Raw genomic sequence first — 15951 nt, forward strand, 5'->3', positions numbered from 1 at the left:
TTATTGATCGGAACGCTCCTGTGACATGGAAGAAGTGCAATGGAGTTCAGAGATCTGCTTCACATACAGAAGGTCCCAGGGCTCAATTCCTGGCATCTCCAGTTACGACTCCGAAGGACTCCCGCCTGAAATCTTGGAGATCCACTGCTAGTTATTGTAGATGGTTCTGAGCTAGATGGGCTAATGATGGAAGTATAAGGCAGCTTCTTGCTTTGCACGTCCTTGTTGCAGGACCATGGAATGCCTCCTAAGAATGAGTGAATCCTAAGTCTGTGATTTGTTCTCTATCATTTGCAGCCAGAGGCTTTTAAATTTATAAGAAAAGGGTACACACATCACAATAAACAAAAGTACTGCTGAAAATAGTCCCCCCCCCCTTTTATAAAGGTTACCTTTGACAATAGGCACAAAGTCACAGTTCCTCTAAGGCAACAAAAATGAAAATGTTGCTTTTGTGACCTTAACGTTGGCAAATGGTGATTGATAAGTAGTGAACCATGAAAAACAGCTCCACTACTGCTTATGACTTCTCCAAGATAACTGTTTTGTTCTGAAAGGATGTGACAATCATTTGCTCCCTTTTGCATAGTGATGTTGCCAGAGTTCATAATTACTTCCTTAGGAATACAAATTTGTCTGACTTTATAAGGGTTGACCGAAACAGATACCTGAAACCCCATTTGCAGGTGAAAAATTGGGGGGTGTCATTTTGGGGGGCTCATATTCAACCACCCAAACAACTTCAGGTGGTAGAAGATTGGGCTTAAATTATAACAGGGGAGAATGAAGTTCCTGGATTCTGAGCAAATTGCCTGTCTAAACTTAAGAGTTTGCCCATATCTTCCTTTGCATAACAACTCCAGAAAGCAAGTAGAATAATAGTAATAATTTTATCCTCGACTTGCTGGGATATGTCAAGGTGGCTAGCGTAGCAAGTCTTCCTTTGTTTCTGTTTTTGGTACACAGGGCTGTGTGCCTCCAACATTTTGTACCAAAGCTTGAGCAAGTACTTGTAGCTGTGAAGTGGAAATAAATATATGCAAATATTTCTGAGTATTAATATTCTTATATGTCATCTTAACTCCAGGGTGCTCTGCTGCAGCATGCCTTAGTTAGCTTCCAGCTGTTCCTCACATTCCAATCTGCTGCTCTCTGGTTTTAACAATAATCCCCCTTTTTAAAGATTGTTCTGATTAAATAATTGTTAAAAGTACCGGTAAAACGTTAGGTTCACTAACATTAGTCGCTTGCCGGGATCTAAGTTGTCAGGAATTAGCTGTTTCTGTGCCTTGTGTTGCCAGCTACATAGTAAACAGTATTTGTGAATTAAAAGTCAAAAGTTATTTTTATTTGCGACAGCTGTGCTCATTATAACTGTAGATGATACAGGGTCCCGGAAACACCAATCAAGCTAGCACGAAATAACAGACCAGCATCTAAGTCAGATTTACAATAACTAGGAGGCCATTAAGAAAACCATCATGACATATCTACAAAATCACAAGGGACCATCCAAAGCTTGGGGTAAGACATCCAACAAAAAACCGCAAAAAGAACATCAAATACATTTCAAGGTCCACAAGCATTTCCTCAAAAGGTTGCTCAATGCATTACTGTAAATAGAAAACCCCATGCGAGTCAAAGGAAAGAGAAGACTATTAGCATTCCTGCTCTGTGATTGCAGTCATAGGATTGTTGTCTATCACATGACAGTATATGTTTTGACTCCACAAAGTGGGAAGTGATGGAGACAGGATGTTTGTGTTACTGTGTAAGTGGGACTATTGTCCTTTGTTCTTTTTCTCTTTGCTGTCTGATGCTAGAGAGAGAGGGAGCCATGTTGCAGTGCTCCATGTGTGTTTATATGTAAATAAAGTAGATTAGCCAAAATGCTGAGTTCTGACATGCGAACTGTGCAAACTCTGTGGCTCCCTAAGTGTGCCGATGTTTGTTGGCATCGGTCGCTGTGGTGTTTGGGCTGAAGAAAGCTTTTGCAACTTCCGAACGATTGCCCAGGTGGGAGGGAACATGCCAGTCGGGCATGTGTCTCTACCAGGGTCCTACTCAAGTGTAGGACAAGCTCCTGACAAAGACATCTTACAAAGTGGGCAATGGACTGCAAACAAGCCAACTAACTGAAAACCATCCCTTATAAACCTTTGATTTGGAGGTGAGATTCCCGCAAAAGATCAAAGAGAGGGTAGGAGGAGTGTAGATTGCACTGATAGTTTGGTCCCCCCACCCATCATGGTGATCACATTTTCATATTTGTACTCAGTTAAGTAAGTGCCTGTCATAGGTCTTCTTGCAGATGTTTCCCTTTCCAGGATTTTTAACTGCCAATTAGGAGAGGAACCCAAATAACTTGATAGTACTAGGCAGGAAGAAGGCAGCTGCACATTGCAATGGTTTCGTACTTCTTGTAAAGAAGACAAGAATGATTCTGATGATCTATGTGAATGGAGGACAGTCAAAGCGTGCTCACAAATTTCTAGTCCTTGGGAATCTTAAGACCTTCCCAGACAAAATCAATATGTTAGAATCTAGGTGCCAGGTATATATTCAAAATGGCTGAGTCTCTTCATAACACCTATGCAACGAAAAGGGCACACACAAGGAGGAGGAATCAGCAGGCCTGGGAGAACCCTGAGGTGATCAGAAGTACAAAAAGAAAAGAAACTTCTAAGGGCAGGGAACCCCAAAACAGGTGGCTGTGGGGTGCTGGCTAGCTGTGTGTTTGTGTAAGTAAAATTGATCATTCTTGAAGAGAACATGGCAGGCTGTCTGGAACTCTGAGCAGGAGGCATCCCTCTGTGCAACATGTTTTTGTAGGCATCAAAATCAAATAAAATCTTTATTGCTATAGTCAATGACCAGCATCAAGAGAGAAAAAATGAAAAGCACCTAAAACACATTAGCTAAAATGGATATAATAGACTGAAAGATAATAAAACTGAGTAGAAAAAAGTGACTAAAAATCACACAGAGTGAAATAAAATGGGCATCAAGAACATAAAAGACGCCATCATGTCACAAACTCCAAAGAGGAAAATTACAAATATCCGTCTGATATCTGTTCCCGGCTCGTATTGCTTGCTGCAGCATTGTAGTTGGCTACACTAAGAGTGATAGATGTATTTTAATCTGAAAGGAGTAGAAGGCCATAAAACGCATCTGATCGCCCTGACAGATTTGATAAGAAGGGTTCACTACAGATTTTACACAGATCACAGTAAAAGGAAAAGCACAAGGAGGAGAACATGGATCACCAACTCAACCTCTCCAGAGTTGCAGGGTGGGGTTTTGTTTTTTTGTATCTTCCCTTCAGGAGGACATCTAAGCATGCCATTGTGAAGACTCTGCGATGCTTGTAGACCAAGAATGCAGAAAGAAAGTCAACTGGTTTGTTGGCCTAGGGCTTTCCATAAATTATAGTGTGCTTGAAGATTGAGCCTAGGTCATGTTGGCACTGAACATCTACATAACATTGCTTGAGAGCTACTCTAGGCTTCTCATATCCCTGAGGGAGCCCAAGGGTAATCCATATAGCTCAGGGGTATCCAAACTTTTTCCAAAGAGGGCCAGATTTGATGAAGTGAGAGCCGACCAAAGGGCCGACCAATGCTGTTGAGCTTTTTTTTTGATATTGAAGTTGTTGAGCTTCTTTTAGGATTTTACCCCGGGAAATAAACTACCACAGGGGCTGGATTAAACCAACCAGTGGGCTGAATTAGGCCCCCGAAATGGACTTTGGACATGCCTGATATAGCTGGAGGTTTCTTCTGAGGAAAGCTTTTCCTCCATACAGAAATAAAGACATCCTGGAGAGTCAGTAGGTCCAAGTCAGGTGAATGGAAGGTTAGCTTCAGCCAAAGGTTGAAAAACACAACCCAGACCCCTAGCTACAACCTTCTGGATTATGATTTGACAGACTTCAATTTTCACTTCACTATTTTTAACTATTCTGGTCCATTAGGTGTTTGAAAATAACACCACTGTTTACTTTTTAATGATGATTTCAGAGCCGCCTGAAAACACAGTTCGGAGGTAATTGCCAATTGAAGTACCGTATGTGTCTTACCTTAGGCGGACTGTCTGTTTAAGTGAGGATGAGGAAGTGACAGGATGCCCCACCCTGTAGTTACCATTCTTAACCATTTTTTTCTTGTCAGCTAGTATGTTAACAACCTGTGAAGCAAATGGGTGATCTATCACCCCCCAAAAAACTCCAGTTCAAATTGTTCAAGGCATAGATTGCAGTGTGTGTTTAGGGTACCCCAAATTGGATATCCCAATTTGCACGGGGGGGGGGGGATGCAGTTTGTATTTATTGATTAATAATGAAAAGCAATAAGAATAAATAGGATAATGGGAACATTAACAATTTATTATAATGTTATAATAAATGATGTAACAATGTTTGCACCTAAATCTGTGCATTGGACTCACGTTTTAATATGTGTGAGCCCCATTTTTGGTTACATTGGTAAGAGAGTCACATTAAGATGTAAGACAATGGCTGTGCTTTCTGTGTGCATTTGGCTAAGTTATAGGTGGCCAAAAAGTGAAAGAAAGGTGAACAATGGAACCATGAATGTTAATGGTGGTTAATAGCTGACATAATCACCTTAACTGTGAATCAATGAGACAGAAGTTAAAGTGAATGTGCATTTCAGCAAAACCCAGCTAGCTGTCAGTCAAGATCCAACATTGATGATGATGGCAGCTGATTTATTAGAACAAATGTCATTGTATGGGAGGGGGGACACATAACAGAAACTGCTATTGGGGAAATCTGCAGAAATTCACTGCAATCAAAAGCAAACTATGGGCCATTTCAATACTTGGTCCACTTGTAGATAATTCCAGCACCATCCCTAGTGGTGTCTGACATTATTACAAAGGAACATTTTATGGACAGGATGATATTTCCCAGTAGCTTTCTCTCCTGTTTGCAAACAATAGCATCGCAAGAGAACATGGCACTCACCCACCTGGAAATGAGCAAATGTGTTCTTCAAGATTACAGAGCAAAATGAGGATTAATATGAATAGACTTTAATGGAGGCTGCTACCCACGGACGTTTTCCTTTCAGCATTTGCTGACAGTGCTGAGAGGTCAGTTTCATAAATTTAGGTGGCATTGTTTTTGCCCTGATCAAGGTGACTAGAGTTGTAGCTTCAGGGAAGTGGTGCAACAGCAGGACGTCAAATTTCAGCGTGGCATTCCAAAACAAAGGACCATCCCAACAATGGGGTCAGGAGGAGGGATGAACGCCTTGAAGGGCTACCCATAGTTTTGTACCATCATAGACTTAGAAAGGTTTATACTCCCCACATTTTCACATATGCATACCTTTCTCCTACCGTGTTTATGTCTTTTGTTCTTAAGGTGAAAAGTCAACCTGGTGGAAAGGATGTGGGGGTGGAGGGAGGGAGAGAGGAAGAGACATAGAGAGAAAGCGAGAAAGATTGGTTCAAATTTTAATGACACCAGTACTGGCCTTTACTTGTGCTAAAGGTAAAGGTAAAGGGACCCCTGACAGTTAAGTCCAGTCACGAATAACTCTGGGGTTGTGGCGCTCATCTTGCTTTACAGGCCGAGGGAGCGGTCGTTTGTCTGCTCCATAGAAAGTTTTTCCGGGTCATGTGACCAGCGTGACTAAGCCGCTTCTGGCGCAATGGAACACCAACACCAGAGCAGCGCATGGAAACGCCATTTACCTTCCATCGGAGAGGTATCTATTAATCTACTTGCACTTTTTGGGGTGCTTTTAAACTGCTAGGTTGGCAGGAGCTGGGACCAAGCAACAGGAGCTCACCCCATCACAGGGATTCGAACCACTGACCTTCTGATCGGCAAGCCCAAGAGGCTCAGTGGTTTAGACCACGGCACCACCTGCGTTCCTTACTTGTGCTAGAGGGAAATTAAATGTACCACTGTGTTTTTAAAATCTGCCTGGTATTGTGTAGCCACTTCCCCAGTCACACACAGAATACAGTATCCTTCCCCCCCCCCAAAAAAAAATCCCCACCACTTTCTTGGAAGCCAGAATACAGTCTGAGCTAGGGAGGGGGAGAGAAAGCTCATTTCTTCAAGTGGCAAATGAAACCCGTTTGTCACAGCAGAGGGGAGAGCTGAAGGTCAGAGCACTGCTTGCTGTGACACATTTTCATGAGCTGGATCATTGCACGGTGATTGACAAGGCTGACACCCGCAAGGAAAAGAGAGAAGGTGAAGGTGCAGCAGATGATCTAGTTTCCTCTAAGAAGAAAAAAGATGGAGAAGGAAAAAAAGGGGGGGGACCCAAGACTGACAGCAGAAACTCACAAAATAGTACAAAAACATTTGCGATTTTCTGTTTCTTGCCTTCACTGAATTACATGGGCCCAAAGCTTTCCTGAAAACTTTTTAAGCATCACTACCAACAGGCTACTTTAGTTCACTGCTGAACATCAATGAATGAACATAACCAGATTGTGCTGATGAATTTTAATGATATCTATTTTTCATTTTTGCTAAATTGAATGTATTGCCTGCCCATCTTGCAATGAGCTCGGAATAGTTTGCATATGGTTTGCCAGACGTCTGCCATGCAGGCAGTTTAAAGGGCCAGGAAGCATTATAGGATCTATCAGAGCTGATGAGAGGAGGCCCATAGTCAACAGAGACTCAACTGCATAGGTTTCATTTAAAAACTAAATAGATCTATTTAGGTCTAAAGAAAGTGAAAAAAAGGTAAAGGACCCCTGACAGTTAAGTCCAGTCGCAGACGACTCTGGGGTTGTGACGCTCATCTCGCTTTACATTCTGAGTGAGCCGGTGTTTGTCCACAGACAGTTTTTCCGGGTCATGTGCCCAGCATGACTAAACCACTTCTGGTGCAACGGAACACCAAAACCAGAGCAGTGCATGGAAATGCCATTTACCTTCTCGCTGGGGCAGTACCTATTTATCTACTCACACTGGCGTGCTTTCGAACTGCTAGGTTGGCAGGAGCAGGGACCGAGCAATGGAAGCTCACCCCGTCAAGGGAATTCAAACCGCTGACCTTCTGATCAGCAAGCCAAAGAGGCTCAGTGGTATGGAGCACAGCTATTTTTGTTAGGAAGCAAAAATATGAGCCAGCTTGTCTGCTCCCAGCTTTCAGTGTTTCCATATCTTCTAGCATTCCTCAGATGAAAACAGGGACATTTCTCACTCCCCCTACCCAATGACCCCCCCTCACCCACCCATTTATGGCTATTTATACCCATTTATACCCATTTCTACCACCACTACACCAATGGGACACAAGCCTTCTATCATCCCGAGAAAACCCCTTAATCCCGAAATATTTTATTTTATTTTATGGTAGAATTACAAAAAGGAAAACATACACCAATAAATTTTAGAAAGGGACAAGATTAGACATGGATGCACAAAGGATTTTGTAAAAAAAAAAAATCAAGAGCTCTTGGGACTTCCGGGGTGGCGCCATCGGTAATGGCGGACTCCCTCTGATCCGGAGGGACCAGCTCTACGGGAATCGGGTCTGTTCCGCTGCGGCGAAGCGGGAACCCTTGAAAAAATCACAGGCGGGTGAAGCCTGTGACCGTGGGACTCGGCGGGCACCTTTTGCGCGCCCCCAATTTGCAAAGGAGTCCGATTACGGGTTCCGGAGTGGAGCGGGGAAGCGGCGCGGTGCTGTGAGTCAACTGCTTCTTCCGTGGAGCGAAGCCACACAGCCTTTACCGGAGAGCGCTGCCTTTTTCCTGTGACAATTTGGCTACAAAACAACTATCCGTGAGTAGGCTAATTTGGGAAACAAAGGAACAAAGAAGTAATTTGATACCGAAGCGGAGAGGCATAAACAGGAAGTCTGCCTTCCGTTCTTTGTAAATAGAGTAAAGCAATGAACTTGTAAGCTAAAACCTTGAAAGACGTTTGAAAAGGACTATAATTCTAACATCAAACAAGCGATTTCCCCCCTTGATTGCAGGAGAGGAGGGGGGAAAGGTTGGAACTGTATTTCCCTGCAAAAAGAGAGAAAAGGAAGCTAAAATCCACCGCTTAAAACCTGGGAACAGGTTGCCAGTGAACAATAAGAATGCCGTACTGTGAAATGCGCTGTTGGTGAAAGTACTCTTTGACAGCTAACTCTGCAAGTGAGATACAAGTGAGATACAATATTTCTGGCTGGCTTCTCCTGGTTTTAAAGTAACTGGAAAACAACTGAAATTGAAACTGTCGTCTTTTTTGTGAATTGGGGGATTAAAAGAAAAAAGGTTAATTATTTTAAGGCAACAACTCCTGACTGCTACTGTGTCCCCCTAGAGGAAGTTTGAAATTGTTACAATAACAGCTTGGCCAGGGGAATTTTCCACTTCAAAACAAATTCTGATCGTGGGATTGACCTGGGACTTTATCTAGAGTGTTATGGCAGATGCAAAAGAGAAAATAGATTTGCTTCAGGAAAAAAACTACGAGGTCTGGTAGATCGTTTCGCCCAGACGTTGGGCTGCAGCGAAGAGCATCAACATCTGGTCCTTCTGGATTATCAACAGGAGCTGCATTGGTACAATCTAAACCCAAAGGAACGGCATCCGAAGATGTTTTGGCTCAGGCATTAGGCAAAATTAATGAATCTTTGGAAAGAATAAGTAAACAAGTAGCTGAAGCATCAGTTAAAATTGATCAAAATACCACAAGTATTAACAATTTGGGACAGAAGGTAAATACTAACACAGAAACTATTGAGAAATTACTACAGGAATCTACCTCGACCCGAAAGACAGCTGAAGAAGCAAAGGAAATAGCAACTGCTGTAGAAGAGAAGATACCACCGATACACAAACAACTTGAAGACCACAGGTCAATATTGTCTATGATTGAATTGAAGGAGAAGTAAACGAATTTGAGGATCAGGGCCGTACCTGAACTTGAGAAAGACAATCTGACTGACTTTCTCACGCAGGAATTTGCAGACTTTTGGAACCCAGATTTGGAGAAGGAAAACTTTAAGATAGTGAGTGCTTTTAGGCTTGGAAGAGGAGGGAAGAAGAACAGGGTGAGAGACTGTTTGATCACCCTCCGAACAAAAGAGGAGAGAGATAAAATCTTGAGTCTGCACTTCCAGAAGACTTTGGAAATACATCAGTCAAAAGTGGAGATATTTAAGGACATTCCGAAATATCTTTTGGACCTTAGGTCCAATTATAGAGATTTGGTCGCCCTGCTGAGAAGCAACGGAATAATCTTTAGGTGGGAATTCCCCCAAGGCCTATCCTTTAGCTACAAAGGGAGAAAGATAAAAATAAGATCAGAGGACGACAAAGAAAGATTTTTGAGAGACCACGGAGAAGACCTGCAGAAAGAAGCTGGAGAAGAGCTAAGAGCACTAGAAAGAAGAATTTTAGACATACCAAGACTACCTCCTGAATTAAAAGACCGCCTGGAGAAGGTGATACCACCGACAGAGCAGGAACAGGCACTTGGTGCAGTTGGAGGAGAAGTAAAGTAACTACATCATGGCTCTGCAACTATTAAGTTGGAATTGTAATGGTCTTAACTCCCCTCAGAAAAGGAAAACTGTGTTTCATTTATTAAGAAAGGAACAATTGGACTTGATTTGTTTACAGGAAACACATGTAACAAGGCTACACAGGAAAGTATTGAGCAATAAAAGACTGGGCCAGGAGTTTGTTTCTTCAGACAAAGTTAAAAAAAGAGGGGTAGTGATTTATGCAAAGGAGAGACTATTACCGAAATTTATCTTCAAAGATGACCAAGGAAGATTTGTGGCAATTGAAATTCAAACACAAGGAGAGAAATTTTTGATAGTAGGAGTTTATGCACCAAATGAGGGGAAATCTGAATTCTTTAAAAAGTTGCATGAGACCTTGATGGACTTTTTGGACTATAATGTGATTTTGATGGGAGACATGAACGGAGTGGTATCTACATATATGGACAAGGCACAAAGACAGGTAGTCACTAAGGACGGCAGACTACCGAAAACCTTTTTTGACATGACAGACAACTTGGACTTAGTTGATATTTGGAGAACAAAGAATCCCTTGGCCAGAGAGGGAACCTTCTTCTCTGAAGCCAAACTGACATGGACAAGAATTGACCAAATATGGGTAACTAGAGGACTGGCTCCAAAGACAAGAAAAGTGGAAATTTGCCCAAAAACCTGCTCCGACCATAATGCTGTGAAGATGGCGATGAAACTAACACCAACTGGTTCCTTCAGATGGAGGATGAATGACACCTTATTCAGAGATGAAGAAGTGATTAAGAAGGCCCAAAAACCTTGAGAGATTATTTTGAGATAAATATGAACACCAATGTGGAAAAAAGAGTAATCTGGGACGCAAGCAAAGCTGTTATGAGAGGGTTCTTGATACAACAGAATGCATTAAAGAAGAGAATCCAAAATGAGAAGAAGGATAAAATACTGGAGAAAATAAAAGAAAGTGAAAAGAAATTGAGAGCAAAACCAAAGTTGCAAGAGATTTTGAGAGAAATAAAGTTACATCAAGTGCAATACATGAAAATGATGAATCAGGAGATAGAATGGAAAATCAGACAAATGAGACAAAGGACATTTGAGTCGGCTAATAAATGTGGGAAATTGTTGGCTTGGCAAATGAAAAAAAGACAAAAACTAAATACGGTTACAAATTTAGAAGTGGAAGGAAGGAACATACAGATCCCGGCTGAGATTAGAAATTGCTTCCAGAGGTACTTTAAACAACTATATACACAAGGACCACAGAAATAAACTGATCTAGATCGATTTTTGAAAACAAATGGATTACAAAAAATCTCTCAGGAAAATAAATTAATGCTGAACTATAAAATAACTGAACAGGAGGTAGAAGGTGCCATTCAGAATATGCAACTAGGTAAATCTCCAGGACCGGATGGACTGACTTCTAGATACTACAGATCTTTAAAAGAATGGTTAGTACAACCTTTAAAGGAAGTCTGTAACGAAATAGTGGGTGGGAAAAGGGCACCAGAGTCGTGGAAAGAAGCGTATATTACACTTGTACCGAAAACAGAGACTGAAAAGACGCAGCTTAAGAACTACCGCCCCATATCATTGCTCAATGTGGATTATAAAATCTTTGCAGACATTTTGGCTAAAAGACTAAAAAAAGTGTTAATGGAAGAGATTCATAAAGACCAAGCAGGCTTTCTCCCGGGTAGACATTTGTCTGACAATATGAGAAACATAATTAATATTTTAGAAAAATTACAAGTGAAAATAAATACTAAGGCAGTTTTGATATTTGTGGACGCGGAGAAAGCTTTTGACAACATTTCTTGGAGTTTTATGAAGAAGAACCTACAGGGGATGGGGGTAGGCCAAGGCTTTGAAAACGGTATAAGTGCAATTTATTCAGAACAAAAGGCTAAACTAATTGTAAATAACGTGGTGACGGAAGAATTTAAGATAGAAAAAGGGACACGACAAGGTTGCCCAATTTCCCCATTGCTTTTCATATCGGTCCTGGAGGTCCTGCTGAATATGATTAGAAGGGACCAATTGGTTAAAGGTGTACAGGTTGGAGCTAAACAGTACAAATTGAGAGCATTTGCAGATGACTTAGTATTGACATTACAGGAGCCAGAATCTAGTACTAAAAGGGTTTTGGAACTGATTCAAGAATTTGGTCAGGCTGCAGGATTTAAACTGAACAAGTTAAAAGCAAAGGTCTTAGAGAAAAATCTAACACCGATTGAGAGAGAGAGGTTTCAGAATGAGACAGGTTTAACAGTGGTTAAGAAAGTGAAATACCTGGGGATTAACATGACAGCAAAAAATGGGAATCTATTCAAAGACAATTACGAAAAACGCTGGGCTGAAGTGAAAAAAGATTTAGAAATTTGGTCAAATTTGAAGCTTTCACTGCTAGGCCGTATTGCTGCAATAAAAATGAATGTATTGCCTAGAATGTTGTTTCTGTTTCAAACACTGCAAATTCTGGACAAAATGGACTGCTTCAAGAAGTGGCAGAGAGATATCTCTAGATTTGTCTGGCAGGGCAAGAAGCCTAGAATAAAATTTAAAATACTAACAGATGCAAAGGAAAGAGGTGGATTTGCCCTGCCAGACCTTAAACTTTATTATGAATCAGCAGCTTTTTGCTGGCTGAAAGAATGGCTGCTTCTTGAAAACACAGACATTTTGGATTTAGAAGGTTTTAATAATGTATTTGGATGGCATGCATACTTGTGGTATGATAAGGTCAAAGCACATAAAGCATTTAAAAACCATATTGTCAGGAAAGCATTGTTTAATGTCTGGATAAGGTATAAGGACCTACTGGAAAACAAAGCCCCAAGGTGGCTGTCACCGATGGAAGCGAAAGCTCAGAAAAGCTCAATATGGAGGTCAAATGGCCAAAATATTGGGAAATTTTGGAACAAGAGGGAGATAGACTGAAATTGCAGAGTTTTGAGAAACTAAAAAACAAAGTGCGAGACTGGCTCCATTATTATCAGATAATGGAGGCATACAATTTGGACAAGAAAATTGGCTTCCAGGTGGAAAAATCAAAATTAGAAACAGAACTGGTAGAACCCAAAACTAAGATTTTGTCAAAGATGTATAACTTGCTGTTGAAATGGAATACTCAGGATGAAACGGTGAAATCTGTTATGATTAAATGGGCACAAGACATTGGACATAACATAATGATGGCTGACTGGGAACAGTTATGGACCACAGGTATGAAGTTTACGGCATGTAATGCCTTAAGAGAGAATATTATGAAAATGATATACAGGTGGTACATGACACCAGTCAAGCTTGCAAAAATTTATCATTTGCCCGATAATAAATGTTGGAAATGTAAAGAAACCGAAGGTACATTCTTTCGCCTTTGGTGGACATGCCCAAGGATTAAGGATTTTTGGGAGATGATTTATAATGAAATGAAAAGGGTATTTAAATATACCTTTCTGAAGAAACCAGAGGCTTTTCTCCTGGGCATGGTCGGCCAATTGGTGCCAAAGAAGGACAGAACTTTCTTTATGTATGCTACAACAGCAGCAAGAATACTTATAGCAAAGTATTGGAAGACACAAGATTTACCCACTCTGGAAGAATGGCAGATGAAGGTGATGGACTATATGGAATTGGCGGAAATGACTGGCAGAATCCGAGACCAGGGAGAAGAGTCAGTGGAAGAAGATTGGAAGAAATTTAAAGACTATTTACAGAAATACTGCAAAATTAATGAATGTTAGAATGATGTCGGAATGAAGCTAAGGGGTTTTAGCAGCAATGTTATAAAGGTGTATGTAAAAATGGATTGTTAACAGGTGAAAATCCAAAGTTATAATATATTAAGTTAAAGGATTAAGACTAAAACAAAGAGGGAAAGAAATTGCTGAATTAACCAATAGAACTGGAATACAAAAAAAGGGAGGTGTGAGGAGGTCAGGGAAGCAAGGAAATGAATGTAAGGCATGGAAAGATGGATGTGTTTTTTTTTTAAGTGTCTTTTATCTTTTTTCTGTATTTGTTTTTTTTTCATTTTCATTTTTTTCATTTTTTTCTTTTCTTTTTATTTATGTAATTTTTTCTTTGAAACCTTAATAAATATCATTTAAAAAAAAAAATCAAGAGCTCTTGCGCTCTGCTCTATTCCTCCCTTTCTTCCTGCCCTGGGAGCCAGCATGTCATGTAAGGTTGGAGCTCAGTGACAGCAGCCTCTTCTTCTTCTCGCCCTCTCTCCAGCAGCTGCTACAAGCTGCCCAAGGAAGGAGGCCAGCAACTGTGGCCATGGGGAGGCAACTGTTCTTTCGCAGCCGCACCCACTGCCACTGCCATCATTGTCGCTCAGGACCAGTGCTGGCTCATTCTCCTCTCAGAACTCAGTGCTAGCAACGCTGGCAGGGAAAATGGGGACATTTCAGGATCAAATCAGAAGCTGGGATGGCTTTCATAATTCTGGGACTGTGCCTGGAAAATCAGGACGCTTGGAAGTTGTGTGTTTCTAGCCGCTGAGTGTAGCTAGCGTTGTGATATTTTGCTGCAGCTGCAATGGCGACAATAGCAACTGTGTTGGCAGCCTGGCAGCCATTTTGCATTCTCCTGGGCCTAGCATTTTTGTAGGGCAGTGTGTGTATATAGAAATAAAAACTGGCAGCCATTACACACACAGAGAGAAAGAAAGCATTTGGAGAAAATTATTTTTCTAGGGTGTTAAGGAAAACAAAAATCTCACAATTTTTCTCAGAATAGGTGTCTTCTGAAGTGTTTTGTCTCAGCTCCAGTTATAATCATATTGATATGCAAAATGTGTGTGCACATGACAAAAGCACAAATCCTTTATCTCGAATAGGGTTGCCATATTTTGATGAGCAAAAAAGAGGATCCTATGAAGACTCTCATTTTAAATACCCCTACTATATGTAGGCTATAGAAGCTGTGATATATTGCTGAGGGGGGCAGGAGAAGAGAAGAACAAGTCTTCAGCCACCAGTTATGTCTACTTCTCATCCAGAAATAATAGCCAGAAGAGATGTTTTGGCAAATTTTAAAAAAAATCCACCTGGACAGAAATCTTACGCCTGAAAAAGAGGACATGTCCAGGAAAAAGAGGATATATGGCAACCCTGCAGAAAAGTGTGCTTGTTTGTACTGTGTTGATAACATTATGGTAATAGGTGGGAAACATATTAAAAATATAATACCCCAAATATATTGTTCTTAAAGTATACTAGGGAGTGAGAGGGCGGTGGTGGTAAAGTAATTATTTGCCTATTTATTTAGGTAAGTCCCACTGGGTTCAGTGGGAAAGGCTTGAGGAAAGTGCAGCCAAAACTTTAATATAGAAGAAGAAGAGTTTGGATTTGGCATCCCGCTTTATCACTACCCTAAGGAGTCTCAAAGTGGCTAACAATCTCCTTTCCCTTCCTCCCCTACAACAAACACTATGTGAGGTGAGTGAGGCTGAGAGACTGCAAAGAAGTGTGACAAGCCCAAGGTCACCCAGCAGCTGCATGTGGAGGAGCGGGGAAGCGAACCCGGTTCACTAGATTACAAGTCTACCGCTCTTAACCACTACACCACACTGGTGCAAGGAAACAGAAGAACAAAAGAAGGCCCATCTAGTCTAGTATCATGTTCTCACAGTGGCCAACGGGATGTTCCAATGGGTTGTCCAAAAGCTGGAGCTGAATAGTGTAATTCATGCTTGTTGAAAACAAGCATGATCTTTTTTATTATTATTATTTACTTTTATTGAATTATCTAATTTAGCTGCCTCACAACCGAAGTCCTTCTGGCTGTTTTACAGGGATGAAGACGAACAAACTTAAAAGAGTGCAGTGAAATAGAACCAACATAGAATCACAAAATTGCATAGTTCAGAAGTCTTTCCAAAAATGCACATTGTGCTTACTTTCCATTTTATATAACTTTTTTTTTTTTTTTAAAAAAACATTATAGGCTTAAAAAAAAAAAGGTATTTCCAGCAGAATAATTCATGAACTTTTAAGATTGTGCCCAGTCAGAGGAAAAGGGCAGCAGGGAACAGTTTATCTGCCCCCAAACTGTTTCTGTAAAGCTTAATAGGGTATGGAAGGGAGGGAGCGCTGTATTCCCCAAGGAGAGCCTTAATAGTTTTATTTAAGGCTATAATACTGAGGACCAAGCTGGATGTTTTGTCTCCCAGTCTTGTAAAAGCTGGAGACTTTACTGAGCCTTGGCAGAAGACTTTACAGACTCAACAAACTATAAATAAGAATAACGAGACAATGAAAAGACTAGAGGTGGAGAATTACCGCCGCCCTCACTCTCCCAGGGTTAATTCATAATTTCTTAGTACAATATGTGACTGCGAGAAGTTTGCAAAGTCTGGAGATTGCCAGTGGGCCGTGAAAGGTCAGATCCTTTTAGCTATTTACTTCTTGCTAATTTTAAGACAAAAATAGCATTTGCTTTC

Source organism: Podarcis pityusensis, assembly GCF_964106645.2.
Source record: "Podarcis pityusensis genome assembly, chromosome: 3".
NCBI lineage: Eukaryota > Metazoa > Chordata > Lepidosauria > Squamata > Lacertidae > Podarcis > Podarcis pityusensis.